The sequence below is a fragment of the Corythoichthys intestinalis genome, chromosome 15, assembly GCF_030265065.1.
Source record: "Corythoichthys intestinalis isolate RoL2023-P3 chromosome 15, ASM3026506v1, whole genome shotgun sequence".
NCBI lineage: Eukaryota > Metazoa > Chordata > Actinopteri > Syngnathiformes > Syngnathidae > Corythoichthys > Corythoichthys intestinalis.
This window is the reverse complement of record NC_080409.1, coordinates 12,068,847-12,084,194: the sequence shown is the minus strand read 5'-3', so window position 1 is coordinate 12,084,194 and position 15,348 is coordinate 12,068,847.

The following is a 15,348-nucleotide window of genomic DNA, read 5'->3' as shown; positions in this document are numbered from 1 at the left end:
GATTTTCCACAGTCTGGCTAATGTCTTTAACCCTTAAAGTTTAATGTTTGTTAGCGACATATTTAGTTTTGCTGATGGGAAATAAAACCGCAGTGAAAAGGCACAGGTTGCGGCAGATAGTACGCTGCCGCACAGAAAGGGGGCGAACGTGAGCCAACAGGTAATGGCGCCAGGCGAGTCAAGTGCACTGCGGCGAGCCGTTTTGTATTGTTTACTACGTCGACATCGGACTCCCAAAATGGAAGAGGATTATATATCCAAACTTAAAAAATTCTCAAAACTGGACTTTCAGTCAAAAGTGGACCTGATTAACAGAGGAAGACCAACGCCGGAGCTAAAAGGTTTGCTTCAAACTACGGGACAGTCTAAGGCTACGTTCATACTACAGGTCTTAATGCACGAATCCGATTTTTTCGTGTTTTTCCGACTCGAGTGAGGCATTAACTTGACGGTCTGAACGTGACAAGTCGCATAGAACGGGACCATTTCAAATCCGATCTGGGTCACTTTCGTATGTGGTCTAAATCCGATCTGGGCCACATTTTTCCAGACTGTCGCGGCGGTCTGTACTGTCCAGTCCCGTAAATCGGATTTAATGCAGCAATTGCGTCATCAAATATCGAGAGAGTCGTTACCGTAGTGATGCACCTGTGCGTTATTAGCGCCTAGCTTGCAGTGAACACGGCTTTTGAGGAAGAGCTGAGCTTGACAACAGTCATAAAATATAAAAATGGGTTGAGGATAAGCCTGAGGATGCTCAGTTTTCTCTCTGTTCCAAGTGAGCAATATTTCAACATTGCCTCCACGGCCGAGAGTCGGGACAAACTGCCCGTATGTGTGTGTGACGTGCACGGACAGTGCGTGCATGCTATCGATCCATATAAACTTTGAATATTTGCCTAAACGGGGATTATTTATGTCTGTTATTTGTGTCCACCTTTTGAAAAGCAAAATATGATATCCCTGGAATGACGGATGACGTCTGTCATTTGTTTTGATGGTTCTGCGCATGCGGGTCTTCTTGCTTAGCGGGTGTCGGACTGCGAATTGGTGCGCATGCGTAATACTTGAACGGTCTCAATGGATAAAGGCAGTCTGAACGGGCACGCCAAAAAAACGGATATGACAAAAAATCGGATTCGTGCATTAAGACCTGTAGTATGAACGTAGCCTAAGATAACTCGCTCTTTTCAAACGGAGTGGTACACCCGAAAAGACTGGCTGTGTGGCTGTCCTTCGAAAAACCGCCTTTACTGCTTCCCATGCCTTTTGTTCTCAACTTGTGCCAATGTCTGGACTAACACGGGATATTGTGACATGAAAAATTTACCACGTAGTCTCAGCAAACATGAGAGATCGTACACTCACATTCAAAGCCAGACTGCTTTAAAATTTTTTGGAAGCTCAAGGATCGATTTGGCTTTGAACGAACAGCGGCGGCTCAACGTTAGCACCCACAATGCTAAGGTAAAGGAGAACCGCGAGATTTTGAAAGACCTCATTAATGCAACCTGCTTCTTAGCTAAGCAGGAGTTAGCATTTCGTGGTAACGATGAGAGGGCAAGCTCTACTAATCGTGGCAATTATGTCGAACTTTTATACGCTTTTGCTGAGAAAGATGAGAGGTTAGCTAGACATTCGGACACATCCACTGTGTTTTCTGGCTTGTCAAATAGAATACAGAACGATCTAATTGAAGCAATCGGTGATGTGATACAGTCGGAATAGGACCGATTCAGGACAACTTTCCTCCCTGGCGATCATCTCCATTGAGGCGGAGAGACTTTTAAAACTAAAGGAAAATAAGGAGGACTTTTACAACAAAGTAACTGAGGTTTTTGTGGCGAAGGGCAGGCGCATGGACTTCATCTACAAATAAAGGTAAGACCACAGTTTTCTTTTTAATCTTAATATTTTAAAACTAAATTTTGGCCTTAAATAAAATATACTTTTTCTTTTCATGCTTTTTGTTGAGCAATCTGTATTAAATTGATTTAAGTATCAGATTCAAGTTTTAAAAACAACTGAATATTTCACAAAAGGTCAAAATTGAAATCTGCGGTTTTGTACACCACTCTGTACTCATTTATGTTGTATGAACTAAAGACTTGCGATGGAAATTCCAACACATGGAGAGTGTAGCGCAAATGCACGTTATTTCCTACCTTTACGTATCTGTAATATGTACCGTGTGTGTGTGTTTTGTGAAGAATGCTGATGTGATATGAAATAACCAGTAGTTAATTGAATAAGCTACCCTTTTTGGTTATATATTTGTAAATCTGACACTTAAGGAGTCAGTGCCTCACCAACCACGAACCTCACCGCACGTCACTGCTAAACACACTGGAGTTAACTCTTGTAGCTGGTGAGAAACGTTCATGACAGTGTTTACCAACTTTTACTTTTGTATAAATGCGAAATCATATTGGAAGTATTGCCTCCTCGGCAGCCAACCTCCGCAAACATGTTTTACATGTCAGCTGGCCCTCCTCGTCTAAGCCGGGACTGTCTGTAACTTTTCTGTAGCCGAAGTATTCCCAAATCAGCGATTTCATTTTTTTCGATGGGGGAAAAAGTTCAGGAGTTTCACTTCCTCCAGCCATTGTGTTGCACAGCTGACTCACTGACACAGAGCAACAACCGGTGGGGGATGGTTGAGCCTTACAGCTGAAAAAGAAGGATTTCTCCATGAATTTTTTTGGGACCTAAGAAATAGCTAATACCTTAGGAACGGTGTGACGGAGAATTTTTGCGGCTTTGAAACCTTGACGTTTTCATACCACGGTATACTTTGAAACCGTTAATCGGCACATGCCTACTGTAGATTATATCAACAATATAAAGTCATGTATTGAATAAAAATCAAACTAACACAAAGACATATTTTCTAATCATACTTTTACTCACTCACTGTGACACTTGGGCCTGTTTTTCGGTCTTTTGTAAATTACAATGAAAAATACCGTATTGGCCCGAATACAAGACGGCCCTGATTATAAGACGACCCCCTCTTTTTCAAGACTCAAGTTTGAAAATAGACGTTTTTGAACACCAAATTAATTTTTATACAAAAAATAAATACAGTACATCTGAAACAAATGGTTATAACAATATATTTCAGAGGAAAAAGCATGTTATTTTGCCTCATTCACATCTTAATATCTGAACATTTAAATATGTAAACTAAAGTGCAATCACATTCGTAAATAAATGGCTTCTGGTTTTTGAAATGTAAATAAACCAATCTATTGTGATAAAACAATGAAATTGCAATAACTGCATTAACCATCAAAGTGAAGTCTAACTGCAACTGCAGTCTTGAAACAAATCTGAATAAGGCAAAACATTGCAATAAAATAATGCAAACTGGTTCAACTTTAGAGTAGCTGAGATCTGTCAAGCCAGAACATCGCTTCAATGATATCTGGCGCCATCTAGCGTCGTGAATGGGTGTAACTTCTAGACCGCAAATATAAGACGACCCCCACTTTTCAGTCTTGTTTCAATGCAAAAAACACCGTCTTATATTCCGGCCAATACGGTAGCTTTCGCTATTTGCCGCATGGTGAAGACTTTTGGAGAGGAAACTCTTTGCTTTCTTATGACCGTCACTCATACTTGAGCCTTCATCTGGGTCAAATTTTTGTCCATTTCTGAGTTAAGATCTTTCCTTTTCAAAAAACCTTTCCACCACTGTCATGACGCATCACTAATCAAAGTGATAAGCTACCTGTTGCCACCTGCTGATAAAGAAGAGTATTACATGATGACAGACTATTGGACAGCGCAGACACTTGGCAATAGCACATTTGTGGATTCGTTTTCCAAAACATTTTAGAGCAATTAGGTGAAAGTGGATGATTTTCCACGGCACATCAGACACTATGCCACGGTGCAGTAGTGGTCGAAAAACACTGAAACCAACATTTTATGATTTGAAAATATAAAGTACCGTATTTTTTGGACTATATGTCGCAGTTTGTTTCATAGTTTGGCTGGGGGTACTTTGGTGATTTGGAGTGACACAGATGGTTTGGTAAACTTGTTAGCATGTGCTATATGCTATAGTAATCTGAATAAGTCTTAATAGCTTTGTTACGTTAATATAACAGCCACGTTCGCATTCCGTTGTTCATGCATCTATTGTATTTTTATTTTAAATTGCCTTTCAAGATGGCATATCTGTTCTATGTGTTGGATTTTATCAAGTAAATTTCCCCCCAAAATGTTACTTTTACTCTGGTGCGATTTATATGTTGTTTTTTTCCCTCTTCATTTCGCATTTTTGGGCTGGTGCGACTTATACTCAGGTGCGACTTATAGTACGAAGAATACGGTAAATACACATCCCTAGACCTAAGACAATAATAAGCGGGGCACTGGCAAGCAAGCAAAAGTTTTTTAAAGCACTTATCTATTATAAAAAGTCAGAAATAGCACTTTAAACGATGTATAAGCTGTAAAGAAGTGTGAACTTTTTTCCCCCAGCCATTAGGATTTAAAATCAAAATTGAAATTTTGTTAATAGTCAATACACCTTTGCTCATGCTTATCAACTTCCATCTCTCCTTCTTCTCTTCCTACACTCTGCTGCTCTACTTTGTCTAGACAGAAATGGGGATATATCACTGCATGCATTATGCAATTAATCAGTGTTTCTCGACTGGTAGGTTATGACCTAAAAGCGGTTTATGTTGCCTAGGTGGGTTACTAGCTTACTTATCTCATTCCTCCTTGCTGCAAGCAAATAACTTTTTAATATCCATTTAAAAGAGTAATGCTGATTGAGTCAAATAGAAATAATAAATAATATATCTTGTTACAGATTACAGTGATTTATGTAACAAATCAAATGCTTGTAAAACAGCTGGAAAGTATGATGAGCACACATAAAAAATTGTTAGAGTTTATAACCCAAAGATAGACAATTAATTCATACAGATTGAGTCTATTCATTTTGCTTATACAACCAAATAGCAATAAATAGCATCAGTATTGATACAGTTCAAATATAAAATATCATTGTCATTATCATTATCATCATTATCTTCATAGCCAGTTAGCTAAAAGACGGCAGCTAATCTGCTACTTCAATTTGCGACCAGAGTAGTTTACCGCAGTTAACTGCTTGTTACGGAAAGAGTAACTTTGAACCATTTAGATTCATAATTCATGAGAATAGGCGACCAAACAAACGGTAAAAGGTAAAAATGAACGACAAGGATGGGCATTTTATCTGGCACTAACCTGTAAAGCAGATGGGTAGATGTCATTTGCACCGTTGACTGTAATGATTGGCAGTTTGGCACATGCAGAGTAATATTGATCCAACATTTATGTGTTGTTGGAGTACAGTATTTGTCGGACTATAAGTGGCACCCGAGTATAAGTCGCACCAGCCATAAAATGCCCAACGAAGATGAAAAAAACATAAATAAGTCACACCGGAGTATAAGTCGCATTTTTTAGGGAAGTTTACTTGATAAAATCCAACACGTAGAACAGATATGTCATTTTGAAAGGCAATAAAAACAAAAATGCAATAGATAACAACATGCTGAAAAAGTGTACAGTATGATAATGTTACATAATGCATTACCAACCAAATGTGAATGTGGCCGGTATGTTAACGTAACATAGCTATTAAGGGTTATTCATATAACTATAGTATAAAGAGCATGCTAACAAGTTTACCAAACCATCGGTGTCACTCCAAAACACCAAAATAACATGTGAAATGATATAATAATGTGTCAATATTTTCACACATAAGTCGCTCCTGAGTGTAAGTCGCACCCCCAGCCAAACTATAACAAAAACTGTGACTTATAGTCCGAAAAATACGGTAATCGAAAAAAATATTCTCTATTACATGGTGTCTGTAAAAAGCGCTAAACTGTCACGCAACTTGTGATGTATTACTTGAGCATTAAAATAGGCTACTCGTCTTTATAGTAACCAGGTTTTTATCCTACATTACGACTTTCCAACACATCAGAACAATTTCCAAATTGGGAACTCAGATCTCCCGAAATACATGAACGTAGCATATCCTCTGAAAGTGCTTCGTGGAAGTGTCCACTCAGATGCCTACCGCAGCTAAATTACGTGCATGAATTAAATTACCATATTGATGATCCATGTGCAGATTGTGTATATGGAGTGAACAGAGTAAAATGCCCAGATCAAATAGGTGCATTCTCTAGATCAGGGGTTCCCAACCTATTCCACTAAGGCACACTGTGGGTGCAGGATTTCATTCTTACCAAACAAGATGACAACACTTTTTCCCCAATCTGGTGTTTTACAAGTGCAATCAGTTGATTGCAGTCAGGTGTGGCTTGTTTTAGCAGAAGCCTCATTGGTTCAACTGTCTCTGCTGGATCGGCTGGAACAAAAACCAGGACCCACAGTGTGCCTTGAGGACTGGGTTGAAAACCCCTGCTCTAGATTATGCTATGCAGACCATAGATTTCATAATGATATTGACGGGACACATTCCCCAGACACTGTGCAACGCCTTCAAGTAGGGGGCCGTCCCACACTCCGCTTCAGTCGGTTCAAGTCGGTCGCAGTGCAGTGATCCAACGCCGGATTTAGGTTGAAATAGTACAAAAGCTGTACCGCATACAAACAGGAAGGATTGTCTCTTGTTCGATTATTCAAGGTAATTATTATATTTTTCGTATCATGCATGCATTTTGAAAAAAAACAATGGGAGTAACTAACCGCTACATCACTGGCGTCATAATTCGCTATATTTATGTAAAATAAATGCTAACTGCCTGTTTTTTTTGGTTTTAACTAAGAATTGAGACTGTTTTACGTTTATATATATGAAGAATTCAGGTATTTAAGCATTTATTCACAGGAATCTTCAACGTAAAAAGCTCTTTGCGGTGATAACGCGGTGCCACAGTGGCTTACAGACCAGCAGCACATTCGACATATTTACGTAAAATAAATGCTAACTGCCCTTTTTTTTTCTTTTTCTGCTTTTCACCAAGAATCGAGACTTTTTTACGTCCGTATCTATAAAGAATTCAGGGATTTAAGCATTTATTCACAATAATTTTCAACATAAAAAGTTCTTTGTGTTTCCACTTGGTCAGCTTTGACAGAGATAGGCCCAGGGGAGAAAGTGGGCCAGAACTGTCAGGAACGCATTTCCGGTATAAGATTCAGGGCCAGAATGCAGTTCCGGTACAAGATTCAGGGCCGGACTGCTTTACCGGTACACGGTGCATTAAATTCGAAAATATTACAGCAACTGCCAAAACACTATGTAAAAAAAAAAATGCTAAGCTGCCACACATGCATTTCATCTCCAAGAAGAAAACAATCTACCAACATCAGATTTACATACAAAAATGTCAAGAAGAAAACAATCTACCAACATCAGATTTACATACAAAAATGTTAACAACAAGCATAATAAGTTGCTTGTGTAGCGTAATCCGTTTCCACCGATATTTATTATTTATTTTATTCCACGGACGGCATGGAGGTTTCCCCAGCTGCTGCAATTATCCGAGTCTGACGATGATGAGTCACATCAATGTGCGAATGCACGCAGCAAAGCAAAACGCCTGGACTCATTTATTCGTTCAATTGGCTGACATACTGACATGTGATCAGCAGAGATACGTAGTTAGCTCTGATTGGTTCAAATGTGCATGTTTTCTGGAACAGCAAAAAAAAAAAAAAAAAAAAGTGAATTGATGCGACAAAAAAAGGGCAATGGCAACAGAACATGGATCAAATCTTTAAGAGCAAGGAAAGAGTTGAGGAGGCTTATTTATCATATTTAGTTTTATTTGCTCTGATGGGGAGGTGCAGAACATCTTAGATGTCAATGTGCACTTTGGACTTATATTAATTTATGTTAGGCTACTTATTCATTTCCTTCTGATTTAAAAAAGTCGATGTTTGCGCGATCTTCAAAATATATTCCATTTCACTCTGCATAATATAAGTCATTTGTACTTATTTTTCTGAATGTATGTTACTAAACCCTATCTTTATTATTTAAAAAAAAAAAAGTAAATGTTTACATTATTTTCAATTTTAATATACATCCTACGTTTTTAAGTAGTTAAAATTGAGATTTAGCATTTAGTATGTGAGGAAATGAGGGAAAATAAAAATTAGGAGATGGAGGTTGGGGTTATAGCTGTTTTTGTTAACTTTTACTTTGCGAATCATTGAAAAAATACAATTTTGAATGAAAATCAGTTTTGGTATGTGCTATTGAAATAACTGTGCCAAAACATTTTTATTTGCATTTCAGTAGTTTTAGGAGATTTGACCCCCCTCCCCCCAAAAATGAAAATAAATAAATAAATAAATAAACAAAATTTCTGGCTCAGTGGCGACCATCACGTCGGGAAGTTCCGGCAAGAAATTCTAGCCACTTTCACCCCTGGATAAGCCCCCTATTAATCGGCCGCCCGCCCGTGTCCCATCATAATATTATGAAGTTTATGTGTAGACTTAACAACTCAAAAGTATTTTATTTATTTATTTACTTTTTACCAGTGAAATTTTTACTGGGGCACTGCATATCAATACTGGGTCACGTGCCCCAGTGAAATATGTCTGGCGACGCCCATGTGTTTGGGTGGGGGTCCCAGGGATTTCTTGCTTGGAGCCCCAAGAGACCCTAGCAACACCACTGCAGATGTACACTGTCGCACTGATGGATCTGCAACCCTGTGTACTGTGAGTGTTGCACAGTAGGTAAAATTGCGTTTGCAAAGCCAGGCCTGCATTGCAGCATGCCTGCGTGCATGTGCAGGTGTGTGCACGGCGTGCTAAAAGCTGCCCTGCAGACCGGACCTGGGGAGTCTTCAAAGGAGGCGCAAGTCAAAGTGGGGGGATTTGTTCAGGCTTATTTGGCAACCCGGGATTTGAATTGGATTCTGGGAGGCATCCATAACACAGTTGAGAACGTTACATTGTGTAATTTCATGTTTAATCCCCATAATAATGTATTTTGGGGAAAATGGTCACAGCACTTCTGAAAGTGTGACTATTCATGATTTATCAAATGCCTTTTTTGGAACGTGGGAGTGCACGGGGGGATTTGAGGTGTGCGTCTGTCATGTTGGAGAGCTCCTGAAGAGGCGACTCTTCGCATTTTAACCTTCCTCTCCACTGTGTTTTGTTGATCTGACCTGAATATGTGATAGGGTCAGTGTGTGGGCTTCCACTGGGATTCGCTTTCACCCCCCTCACTTACATCCCCCCCGGATTAGACCTCCCTGGAAGGATGGTTAGTGTATGTGCGCACTTTATTTGCCTGTGTAGATCAATAAAAGTCATCATTTTTGTGGGGGCATTTCCGTTTATAATTTATGCACAATAAATATGTCTAACCCCCTTGCCTCATGCATGTCATTGCCTCTTTATGAAGAGGTTAAAAATATAATATATATTACACATCTGAAGTATGTATAAAACCCTTCTGTTTTGCCGGGTCAGATTGACTCAAGGAATGTGCAAATGTCGAAAAATTATTTTAAAAATTAAGCTCAGACTTTGGGCTGTCCCAAACGACTAATTTTCTCCGGATTAGTCAGCCGACTATTTTTACAATTAGTCTACTAATCTTAAAAAAAAAAAATAATAAAATAAAATAAATAAATAAATAAAATAAAAAATAAAATAAAATAAATAAATATATATATATATACCCACACACACACACATATTTTAACTAATTTAGCAATAATAAATCACATGCATAAATCACTGCAAAAAAGTGCACTTTTGGTCATTGCATTTGGTGTGAGATATAGATTATTATTATTATTTTTTTTTTTCATTTTTTTTGTTTGCAAATACTGTTAACCAGCGATTTTTCATGTTTGAAGTGTCACCTTTTAACCGCAAATTTGCGTTTTGGAGAAGACTGCCATAGCAGGCTAAAGTAGGTTGTCGTTTTTCACCATTAGCCTTAAAGTAGCAATGCTTACATTTACAGTGTTTAATATAGATGTTTCTCCTTGTTTTGTGTGTCTGAACTTTAATTCTACAGCGTTTTGATGACCAATAAACATCCGTGAAAGGAACTGGAGTCTCATATGCCATTAATACGCACGTGTACACGCACGCACAAATGTATGCACGCATGCACGCACGCTGTGATAAAACGCAGCCGTGAAAATTACTGCCCTCATTTTTATTAACTGTGCAATCAATGGACTTATTGCATATCGTGACAGACTTAGCAACTTCAATAAAACAATTTCGTTAGCTAGTTAGAGGGACTTACGATTTGCCAGCTCATTGTCTGCTGTCGTCTTCCAAAATTACAACTGACGGCGCTTTAGGTGTTCATTCACGGCCGACGTGCAGCCTGGTATGCAAGCATTGGCAATGAAGAGACAGGACACAACAGTGTACCCTCGTTTGTTTCGTTGAAATAAGTCAATGTTTTGGCCAGTCTGGTGCACTTTTTGGCTTCGTGCCACTTTCCCCCAACATTCTCAACTTTCCACGCACATATCTTTTTTAACCCGTCGTTAACCGTCGACGGGATGTTGCGCTCGTCGACGCATTTACGTCATCGATAACGTCGACTATATCGACAAGTCGGGACAGCTTTACGCAGACTAAATGGCTGCCACTGACGGTGATAGACGTTCAATCCGTTTTTGACTGCGACATTCATTTATTTGCCCCGTCCCAGTCAAAATGGATCGGACGACTATCGCCATCAATGGCAATGAGAGTTAAACGTGTCAGAAACTAAATTTAAAAAAAAAATTAATGTAACTGCAAACATGTGCACAGCAAAACACACCTCTTTAAAACCAGTTGAACTCCCTTGTTTTCAGTGTAACTCTACTAGAAAACTGTGAAATTATCTCCGAGTGCTTCATGTAAATTTTACTCAGGTTGCTTGAGATAAGAAAAAGCTGAAAATGAGTTTAACAGACTTATCTTAAGCAATGAATTAGTATATTTCATCTTTAAGAAACAGCTTTGTCAGAAATGTTCTTAATTCAAGATTAGGTATTGTTTGAAACATTATTTGAAAGGATTTTTTTATTTTTATTTTTAGGTGAAAAATGACTTTTTGATGTAACGGCTTAATGAGAACAAATAGTCATATTTACTTAAAGTACGTGGAATAATCTGATGCATTAATCTGTTAACTGGTCTTTAACACTCAAAACAAAATGGAGAAAATTATTTGACTACATTTAAGAAAAAATATCTGATTAAGACGTTATAAATTTGCCGTTTGCCACTAACCTTCATTAAGCCAAGCTGAACATGTTTGATACCCAAAAATATTATAAAAAAAAAAAAAAAAAAAAGGAACTATTTGACCGCCAATGCTGAATATCCCTCCATAAAATAACCCCACTAATAATTTCACTGCAAAATAAAATATGTGTTAAAATGTTTCATTATTTTAAAATATTCTATTTAGCAGAGGGGAAAAAACAGGTCATCTCGACATCCTTGAGTAAGAAGCCAAATGAAAAAAACATCACGAATAGCAATTTTACAAGATGTGTTACAATTTAAAACAGGTCACTTTGACCCGTTGACGTAACAGAAGGGTTAAAAATTACGGTAATATGCCTTACATAGATGATTATGCTCATGGTGAAGAAGGTTCTTATTGTCGTCAAAGAATATTAAGACAAAATTAATTTTTAGAAAGACAGTCTTTCTTTTGGTTTAAATACCCCATAATACAGTGAGGACAACTGCAGCTTATAGTCCAGTGCAGTTTATCTATAAACAAATGCCGTTTTCGTGCCAAATATGGCGGGTTGCGGCTTTTAGTCAGGTGCGCCTTATAGTGCGAAAATTAGGGTAAATCGCAACCCTGGTCAAACAATGAAAAAAACAGTGACTTATAGCCTATAAAATACAGGACACTTATTGATATTACCAATACACAAAAAATGTATGTTAGAAATGGAGAGTGGGGATGACACGTTTTTTGCGGTTTTTCACTTTACGTGGTCGGTTCTGGTCCACATTAACTGTGATAATTGGGGAATCATTGTATTATATATTTTTTAGCATTAACGTTTTAATATTTTATTTTTGTAGTTCAGTGTGGTTATCAAAATATTAGAGACAGCTCTGAGTGTGAAGAGGTTAAATTACGACCAGATTAATATATTGTATATTCCAATCAGCCAATATGTGGCCTATGAGTGTAATGGTTTGATGGTTGGAACTGTGTTTCCGTGCATGTTTGTTTGTTTGTGTCGTGTCCAAAGCCCACTTTACTTTGAATGACACTTTGGCGATACCCCTGGCTTCCCACTTGGACTTCTAAAGTGTACCCCCTGTTCGTGCCAACAGTGCCAATTCCTCCCCACTCTTTAATATCTCTCTTTGGGTCTTTTCTGGCTTTTACCAGCGAAGGCTCCTCCATGACAGTTGGACATCGTCGTCGCTTTTCGGAGACAGTGGCGAGTGCGTTCCCAGCCTCGGGCCCATGGGGAATCCGCGATGGCTCGCCTGTCAGCCGGCCCCTCCCCTGCAATTAGGAGAATAAACACAGCGCCCGGCTCCGCTTGGGGGACAAGAGGAGAGCGGGGAGGGGGCCTTACGGGGGCTTTCAAGTTCTACCGCTGCTTGTGTTGTCCACCAGCAGCTTTGAATTGAAGAAAATATCCATCAGAAGAGCAGAAATAATCATAATAAGGAGTCTTTTAGCGAGAGAAAGTACTGTTCGTCATTTTTTTTGGGTTGCATTTTTGTATTAGACATTTGTAGATTATTTTGAGCGTAACTTGCCTGTATAGTTAGCGTAGCTAATGCTAAATTGAATGATTTTTCAGTTTTACAACGGTTTAAAGTGCCTGCGACAGCAGAAAAAAAATCTTAAATAGCAATATTATGTGAATGAAATCATATTTTGAGACGATTCGACTATATACAACAATTTGGTAGGGCGCAGATGACGAGAAATTAGTCTTTTGATCTGCTGTTTAGACCTGCCTGTCAGTATAGCGCTCTAGCGTCCCCAGCGGGATCATGACGTCGGCAGGGTCACGATTTCATCTGATTTAGAATTCAGCCCATTGAGGGGGGAAGATTCAGAACGAGAAAATGTGACAGAGAGGAGCAAAATGTCATGAATGTTTCAGTTTCTCTACTACAATTTTTTTACACGATATTCTTTTTATTGAAGTATTTTTCCCCAATTGCTAAATAAATGGTATGGTCAGGACAAATAACAGTCTTGTGCTAAATGTATTTTGAAATATTAAAAATGCAATCATTCAGTACGAAAGGGCACAATTACTGCGTAATGGTCAAAACTGGCAACTTCTTCCTCTTCCGAATGATATTTTATGCCATCGGAGTTAGTCCGACTTTTGTCATCTCCCTGCCCCGGCTTCAGAGACGGAGGAAAGAGCATCGTTCTGCTGCGGCCACGCCAGTGCTCGTCGCCGGGAATGAGCGCCGAAAATAGCACATTCTCGGTGGACAAACCGGCCGACGTCGGAGTGGGGTGCTGCTTGTGGCCAAGCCGAGGAAAGTGCATTCTCAGCGGGCATGCGAATATGACTGAGTGGGCTGTATTGGCCAGCCGAAACAGCTGACGTCAGAGCGGGGTGCTGCTCGTGGCCAAGCCGAGAAAAGCGCATTCTTGGCAAGTATTTATCGGCCGGCGCCCATGGTGTGGGACAAGCCACCGGTCGTCGGCCGTGTGGCCTTCTCAGTGGACAGGGAATATTTTCAGTTCACCCACAAAATGCAAGCTACTTTATTAAAACGTGTGCCATGATTGACATACCGTATTGGCCTGAATATAAGACGGCCCTGATTATAAGACAACCCTCTCTTTTTTAAGACTCAAGTTTGAAAAAAGACTTTTTGAACACCTAATTAATTTTTATACAGATAATAATTACAGTACATCCAAAACAAATGATTATAACAATATATCTGAGAGAAAAAGCATGTTATTTTGCCTCATTCAAATTTTAATATCTGAACATTTAAATATGAAACTAAAGTGCAATCACATTCGTAACTGAATGGCTTCTGGTTTTTGCAATGTAAATAAACCAATCTATTGTGATAAATCAACAAAATTGCAATTACTGCATTAACCATCAAAGTGAAGTCTAACTGTAACTGTAGTCTTGAAACACATCTGAATATGGAAAAACATTGCAATAAAATAATACAAACTGGTTAAACTTGAGAGTAGCTGAGATCTGTCATGACCGAACATCGCTTCAATGATATCTGGCGCCATCTAGTGTCGTGAATGGGGAGAGTTGCTGAGAGCTGTCATGACAGAACATCGCATCAATGAAATTTGGCGCCATCTGGCGTCGTGAATGGGTATAATATCTAGACCGTGAATATAAGACGACACCCTCTTTTTCAGTCTTATTTCAATGCAAAAAACACTGTCTTGTATTCGGGCCAATACGGTAATATAAAACACGTACTCACCTCACAATGGTCCCACAGTTGTCGGACTTGTTTTGGCCATTATCCGTGGTGAAGGGAACTTATTGAAACTCAAAACGGCTCACACGCCTCTCGCCAGTGCAGCAACAAAAGCCCGCAGGACACTGGGCTGGCGTGATGCCAAAAAAAAAAAAAAAAAAAAAAAAAAAAAAAAAAAAGAAATAATCCGCAAAATCAGCTGAAGCCGCAGTCGTTCTGCATACTGTAGCATTGACTGTATACTGAAGATGTTTATCCCGCTGATGTCACATTCGCATTTTTCGTAAATCCAGGGAGTCACTCATTTTCATGGCACGGGATTCAAAAAAATTGAATAAATATGTTGATCGCTTTCACACACACATCCAAGCGGTCCATTTCATTCAGGAGCATAAAATAGCCACTGAAGTGAAGGCAAAATGAAGAATATGCGGGCAAGGTTCACCACTTTGTGAACAACTGCGTGAGCAATACCAGTCAAACATTTTAAAAATGATAGTTAACAATGTACAGTGGCACCGAATCATGGGACTTCACTTGCGAGTGCACTTCCATGCTAATATCATAACATTCAAAGATCACACAGAATTTGAATGGAAAAATAAACGAACCATTTTATGGAAGCTATAATCTAATTACTTGTCGGTTGTTTTTATTGATGAGCATTCCAAAATTGCAAATTTATATTTTAATCTGAATAGAATTGGTGAAGTAATTATAATGGCAACATCATAAAATCTGAGAAAATGGCCTGAAGAGACAGGTTTGACACAGACACAGATAGCTGAGAATTTACATAAGGGCAGTAAACATATCGTCAGTGCACGTTGACGGACTTCTGACCCTAATTTTAATTGGGTAAGATTGTAGAAACGCTTCCACTTCCAGCGCTAGCGG